This window comes from Protopterus annectens, chromosome 4.part0, assembly GCF_019279795.1.
Source record: "Protopterus annectens isolate FY-2018-M chromosome 4.part0, PAN1.0, whole genome shotgun sequence".
NCBI lineage: Eukaryota > Metazoa > Chordata > Ceratodontiformes > Protopteridae > Protopterus > Protopterus annectens.
Genome location: NC_056733.1, coordinates 337,506,410 through 337,513,909, shown reverse-complemented (window position 1 = coordinate 337,513,909; position 7,500 = coordinate 337,506,410). Strand labels below are relative to the sequence as shown.

Genomic DNA, 7,500 nt, shown 5'->3' with positions numbered 1-7,500 from the left:
AATCTTAGGTAAAGCACATTTCATAGATTCATAGATTAGTACTAAGCTAACTGCCCTTGCAAGCCATTTTAAGCCTAACCAATTATTCCTTGTGAGACTCAAACCCTGCACCTTGTGTTTGTAAGGCAAACACCTTAACCATTAGGCCATTTGAGACTGACCTACAGAGTAATATACATTACTTGCTTCATAAGTCCTTTAATTTGACTTTTCATCACTAATACTTGTATATTTTTTTAAACTTTGCTTTCCTTCTTATTTATATCTTATTACCTTTCCTTTCATTTTTCATTTTAAGAACCATGGTTTGAGAAGTCCCCAGAGTGGCTGCAGCAATTTTTGTGTGTGTTCCTCCAGGACCTTGCCTATTGGCTCCTCTTACTTCACCCATTTGGCTCATTTGTTCTGGCAGAAGTTGAGCTAGGGATTCCCAGAATAGAGAAGACCCCTGCAGTCCATTCATTCTTACCCAGGGACATCCATCAGCCCACTGTTTCCTGTTAAGAGTCAGGTGGTAGGGCACTTGCTGTTCCTGGGTTGCAGTCTGTCCTCTTCCCTTTCATCAGTTGAACACATTTATTGTTTAGAGGCTGTTTCACAATTCTTCAGTTGTGGTGAAATTCAAATTTTCTTTTTTTTAATTTTATTACAGCACAACATTTTTGTGACTACGTCTTACTTCTCAGTGGTGCAATAAAGGGGCTAAGTTTGTCCCCAGTTATGCAAATTTATTCATAACATGCTTTTAGTGACAATATGTTCTTCTTAATTATTAAAGGTAAATGCACTCATAATTGATTTGAATATTTTTCCCACAGGATTAGTATTAGCAGATCTGTAAAAAAATTTACTGTAAGTTTAAAAATATATCTATTAAATATCTTGACATTTTGTTATATGCAAATAATAGCACAGTTAATACTACATTTTATAGAAAATTCACATCCGGTCATAGATTTCTTATAACCTCAAGTACACATCTCCCACATTTAGTGAAGTCCCTTCCATATGAGGTGTACACTAGAGTTTATGGAATATGTCCTAATGAAGATGATTTTCAGCAGCAGTCTACTGGCAGGAGAATGTAAGGTCCTCTATAAGGTAATTTTTCCACAAAAAAGACCAGAAAGGGTTATTCCTAATAAACACTTCAGAATTAGGAACTCTGATTCTGAGGAAAAAATGTATGTTGCTATGTGATAGGCACACTTTTTAGAGGGTGTTTTGTAATAAAATTAAAACAACTCTGGGACATTGTTTTAAAATATTCCATTTTTAAGTATCTTAAAGATAACCTAAGATCTTGTAATATAACTTTATTTCTCTAATGGACTGCCTTATCCATTCAGGAGCCTTTCCCAAGTAGACACTTGACCATTTAGAATTTCATTGTTGTCCATTCCCTGAAAACTGGCAAATGTCACTAGCTGGGAATAGTATCTGAGTTAAGGTACCCATGTTTCAAGTACTAAACTGGACAGCGTTCAAAACCAGTTAGAGTCAGAATGACAGAAGTATGAGAGTTACATGTAATAGTCTGAATCCAACCCAGCTGTTCATATGATCCACAATTCTGGCATTAGAGGATTAAAATTCTTTATGTTCTGCAAGTCTTCTATGTATTCATTTTTATTTAGACCCAGTTGTGCTTCTGTTACAAACTGAAACATATTTTGTCTGTTCTTTTTAAACTTTATAACCCAAGGGTATGAACATTGAATTGAGCTTTAACTATTTTCTGTGAATTAATATTTTTATTTTATTGGTTTGTATTGTCAGTGTTATCTCACCATGGTTGGTAAAGTGTCAGTGTTATCTCACCATGGTTGGTAAAGTGTCAGTGTTATCTCACCATGGTTGGAAAGTGTCAGTGTTATCTCACCATGGTTGGTAAAGTGTCAGTGTTATCTCACCATGGTTGGTAAAGTGCCTTTTCTTACTCAATATCTGTGCATGTGCTCTACGTTTGCATTAGTAACATTGATGACATTTACTGCCGAGGTGCCAGCTGTTTTTATTATTTTGGTATAAAAGTTAAGTTTTATACAGTTCCTTTGATTCCCTGTATATAAACTAACATCATTTTTCTGTATCTGCTGTTAGTATACAGTTAAGTAGTGAGCAGCAGAGCAGTTTTTTTTACCTTTATTTTAATGCAGAAGCACTAGAGCCGTAGCTTATTTAAACTGCTTGTTTGTGTAGGAGATGGAAGTGTTTGGAGAGTTAACACACCAGGTATATATGCACAGGACTTTAGCTTTTATGACAAGGTGTACTGCTGTTATATCCACATGTCAACAATTTGTGGTGGAACATCAACATTCTTTGTAGGATCCTTCAAACTTGTTTTTGTGTTGCAACTTTAAGAATTTTTTTTTGTTTCTCTAATAATTTCCATTTTGTACACATTGTGGTGGTGAACTTTGTACAACTTTGCTACTGTATGGGATTAACAATGGCACTGATTCTTAGCTTCACTTCTTCTTCTTCTTTTGGCTGTTCCCATTAGGGGTCGCCTCAGCAGATCAACTGTTTCCGTTTCTTCCTGTCCTCCGCATCTTGCTCTGTCACACCAACCACCTGCATGTCCTCTCTCACCACATCCATAAACCTAATCTTAGGCCTCCCTCTTTTCCTGTTACCTGGCAGCTTCATCCTTAGCATCGTTTTCCCAATATACTCTGCATCCCTCCACAGCACATGTCCAAACCAGTGTAATCTTGCCTCTCTGGCTTTGTCTCCAAACCTTCCAACCTGGGATGACCCTCTAATATACTTATTTCTAATCCTGTCCATCCTTGTCACACCCAGTGCAAATCTTAACATCTTCAACTCTGCCACGTCAAGCTCTGACTCCTGCCTTTTTATCAATGCCACTGTCTCCAACCCATATAATATAGCTGGTCTCACTACTCTCTTGTAGACTTTCCCTTTCACTCTTACAGGTACTCGTCTGTCACAAATCACTCCTGACACTCTTCTCCACCCACTCCATCCTGCCTGTACTCTCTTCTTCACTAACATAGCATATTTGTGACTCTTCACCTTGGCCAGCTGACTGCTGCAGGAGTACAGGCTATGAAAGCCCACCCCTCCAAAAAAGTACACATTCATAGAAAAAAAAAAACTGATAATACAAGGAACTGAAACAATGTGAATAACTTTTTTGGTGAATTATGTCTGCGGGGGAGACAACAATGATACCCAGTTTGCTTTTCTCAGCAAATTCAATGGACCAGAAGCCAATGCTAAAGCCAAGTGTTCCTGACAGGTATTACAGATGTCCTTCTGTCTTAGTTTTGGTTAGTACTTGGTCCTGCTCTCAAGAGCTCATTGGATCAGTTTTATTGCAATTGTATAAATGCAGAGTGTGGATAGTGACTAATGGGTGGGCTTAATTTGTGACAAGGTGTACCCCATTTCTAAGATGCATTGGGGTGTCTGTAGCTTTGAACTGAGATGTCTGATACTGCTAACCCGTTGAGATACATAGTGGAAAAGAAACTGAAAATAGTGAAGGAATCCAACTGGGCATTCCTCGACTTGGAGAAAGCATATAAGTTCCCAATAAAGCTGATTTGGGAAGCTCTGTGATAGTTTGAAGTCCTGGAAGCATTGGCAGAATTAGTGCAGGATATGCATAAGGTCCCAATAACAAAGGTAGAAACAGTTTTCGGACAGACAGAACGATCATTTCTAGGCCCACTCCTGTTCATACTGGCAATGGACTATATCAGGAAGTACGTCAAAGGGGACAGATTAACAAATTTGATGTATGCAGGTGGTGTGGCAATTCAAACAGACTCTCAACAGGAACATCAGGAAATAATAGTTGACTGGAATGCAAAACTGAAGGTACGTGGGATGGAAAATAGCACAGATGAGACAGTGGCTGTGGCTGCAAATGGGGAATATCAGAAGACACTTAAAACTGATATAGAAGGAAGAAGAGCGAAGCAGGTTAACAGCTATGAGTATCTGGGAGGTGTAGCTGAGGAAGAGGGATGTCTGAATGAGGAGGTCAGAGCTACAGTCAGAAGCACTGCAGCCAACTGGCACAAACTAAAAAATGTTGAAAAGTAAGGTATATAAAATGTAGGTGTGACCAGTGCTTCTATATGGCCCAGAAATCTCAGCAGTGGAGGCAAGAGCAGCCAGGGAAACCGGAGATAATGGAAATGAAGTGCCTGAGATGGATAGTAGGATGCACACAATGGGGCCGAAAAAAAATGAGGACATCAGAGCAATAGCCTTAGTAGCTGCAATTACAGAGAACTTCATGGGGAACAGGTTATAGTGGTTTGGTCATATGTGTGGAAAAGCAGATTTGGAAGCAACAGGAAGAAAACAAGAGGAGACGAAAATGTTTAGCCAAGAGATGGATGGACTGTGTAAGAGAAGCCCCGAGGCAGGTGGTCATGACTGTCAAAGAAGGTAGGAGAGTGGCTGTGAATTGAGAGAAGTGGCTTCCATTGCCATGTTATCCTGACCCTATGTAAAATAGGAAAAAGGCCGGATTGATGATGATAGATGATGATGATGGAGACAATGTCTGATGGTACACATTTTCAGTGCCAAGTGGAGAAAATGTGGAAGTCTTGCACTTAATTTAGTTCTTGGTGGAATGTTCCATTTCAACACTCAGTGGTCATATGCTTGCTCATCACAAACAAGGATGCATTTTTGGTACTTTGATCAGTACTGTAGAGGCTTGGTAAGATATTCTGCACTCACATAACCCTTTCCTTCCCATCAGTCAGTCAGCCACTGGTGCAGAAATGGAAATATGAAGACCTTGAATACTAAGGGGGTTGGTGGCAGTTTTCTTACAATAGTACCTTTGACCTGTGGTTGTGGATTGAAATTCTTGAGAACATTAATAAGTCAGATCTGCCCAGATAATGATATACAAGTAAATATAGTCAACTCTGCAGACTCAAGATCTGTTTAGGTCATCTAGGAGCCTGCAGCCTATCAAAATCTGGGTTATATTCCACATCACTGACCCAAGAATTAAGTATATTTTTGAACTTTGATATAGATCTGGCCTGTTAAGACTTGGGAGCAACGTGCTCCACAGTCTAAGACATGCAGTGGTGAAAACATTTATGTTAAGATTATTACAATTTGGGATAACAGCCAACAAATTAGCAAAATAATTGTTACTTATGCAAGTCTTATCCATAGTACTTGCCAGATGATCATCAAGCCTTTTCTAATTAGATGCTGCCTAGGCAGCCATGAGGGTTGGATATGTCCTGTCCAGTATTCCTGCAGTGTGGGTATTTGTATAGCTTTACTTTATCCCTTGGGCATTGGGACAAACTATATGTGTTACCACTGAAAGCCAAACATCCTTTCCCAGGGCATGCAGTTCAAAGCTGACTCTGCTTTGAGGGATTATCGGTTGTATCATCTTGCTCCACTCTTTTGTCTCCTGCCACCACTATGGACATGCTCATCCTTCCCTGCCAGCTCCTTTAAAAACTAATCTTGCTAATCTGTTTACGGTCCCCTGGGTTGTAGTCAGGGCTTTATCTCTTTACACCACTGGACCTGGCTGAGAATTTTCCTTTTCTTGTAGTTGAAGATGTTTTAGTATAAAAAATAAAATAAGATTATGTGGAAGCAATATGTATTTTGATCTTTCAGACAAGCATTGTTTTCTGATACCCTGTAGTGAGAAGTATTATGTAATCTTCATTTTTTAATAATAAAAATGTTTTAGAGGAGAAAATAAAAGATGGTTATGAAAAAACAATATGCATTATTATGGTCTTGTTGATAACTGTGTTTTCTTTTTTTTCAAAACAGGTTTATTGTTTTAACATATAAGAGAAATATCATAACAATTTTATACAAGTAATTAAAAATAGGTATTATTATAATATTCAACAAAACAACTAAAGTATTTACAAAGACATCCACCACAATCAGATCAATTAATTAAACTAAAATACCATGCTATTGAAATTAAAAATTTTTTAACAAATTTTGTAAATTATCCCATACAATAAAATAAGATGTTTTTCTATTTGTTCTAGTCCTAATTGTGTTTATTTTCATATGGCACACTATATTCATAACATTTTTAAATTCATTGAACGAAGGAGGTGTATCTGAAATCCAATTTCTAGTTATTATTTTCCTAGCCACTGCTAGAATAGACCATAACAAGGGAAGCTTAACCTTTTTAACACTTTGAGGTACAGGTGTGTTGAATAATATAAGAGATTTAGAAATAATGAAATTATCTGTAAAAAGAGCCTGCAAAAATTCATTAATTGACTTCCAGTATTCTTTCAATTTTATACAGTCATAAAATGTATGAGCCCAGTCAGCATTAATTTCTACATTACATCTCTTACATAGATTATCTTTATTATTTATTTTATTCATCATCAAAGGTGTATAAAAAGATCTATGTAAAAATTTCCATGTATAAAGTCTCCAGACAATGGAAGACGTAGTTCTATAAGCAGATTCCAATATATATTGTTTATCTTGTTGATTTGGTGGGTCCCCATTAATAGAAGTGAAATAATTCCAGTATGAATCTACACTGTAAAAAGTTTCTTGTCTGATAACTTTATGTATGTATGAAAGTTTACCTTTATCAGAAACTTTATGTTGTAAATTTAATATCAAGTAATCAATCAGTGTTGGAATAGATTATTTAACAGTTATAGACATTAAATCTATTTTATTAATGAGATGTTGTCTAAAGGTCTGAACCTCTAACCAGCAAGTTTCTCTTAGATCAAATTCTTGTTTTAAGAAATCTAGATTTTTAACTTTATTATCAGATATCAACTGATACCAGTACTTTAGATCAATATCTATAGCTAAATGAGTTCCTTCAGAAGTAGATGACAAAAGCATACCCTGAGTATACATTATAGGAAATACAATAAAATTCCATTCCCTATACTTAGGGTGCATGAATATAAAGTTACGATAACTAATGATAATATTTAATGGGTAACAAACCATATGTTTAGGTGTAATAGGTGAAGTACAAAATTCCTTTAGTAACCATAACATGGAGTTATTTACAATCATATTTTTATGTGTTAAGGAGATTTTCATGAAGTGTATACTAATTAGCTCCCAATAATCTTTCCATTTTGTGACATATGACTGATCTATTAATAAAGTAATAACTTTTACAATAGAAGAGATAGTATATAAATTAAAGTCTGGAAAAGAAATACCCCTTGAGACCAGCTATTAGTATGTTTCTTTAATGCAATCCTAGGTCTATTAGGTGCCCATAAGAAATTTAACATTAGTGTGTTCAGTTTCTTGATAATTATTTTTGTAGGTGGAAGTATTATTGATTGTATTAAGTATAAAATCTTGGGGAATATTATCATTTTAATAGTTGTAAGTCTCTCCTCCATAGTAAAAAACATATTATTCCAGGTATTAAAAAGATTTTGTATATTAAGAAAACAGGTATTATAATTATTATATATAATAGATTTAATATCTTTAGAT

The 7,500-nt window shown here is 36.0% G+C and overlaps 1 protein-coding gene across 1 annotated transcript in view; it reads left to right on the top strand.

Annotated features, from left to right (window-relative positions):
- Window positions 1-7,500, top strand: part of LOC122799329 (oxysterol-binding protein 2-like) — a 1,737,477-nt gene that overhangs the window by 1,533,194 nt on the left and 196,783 nt on the right. The gene's annotated exons all lie outside the window — the stretch shown is intronic.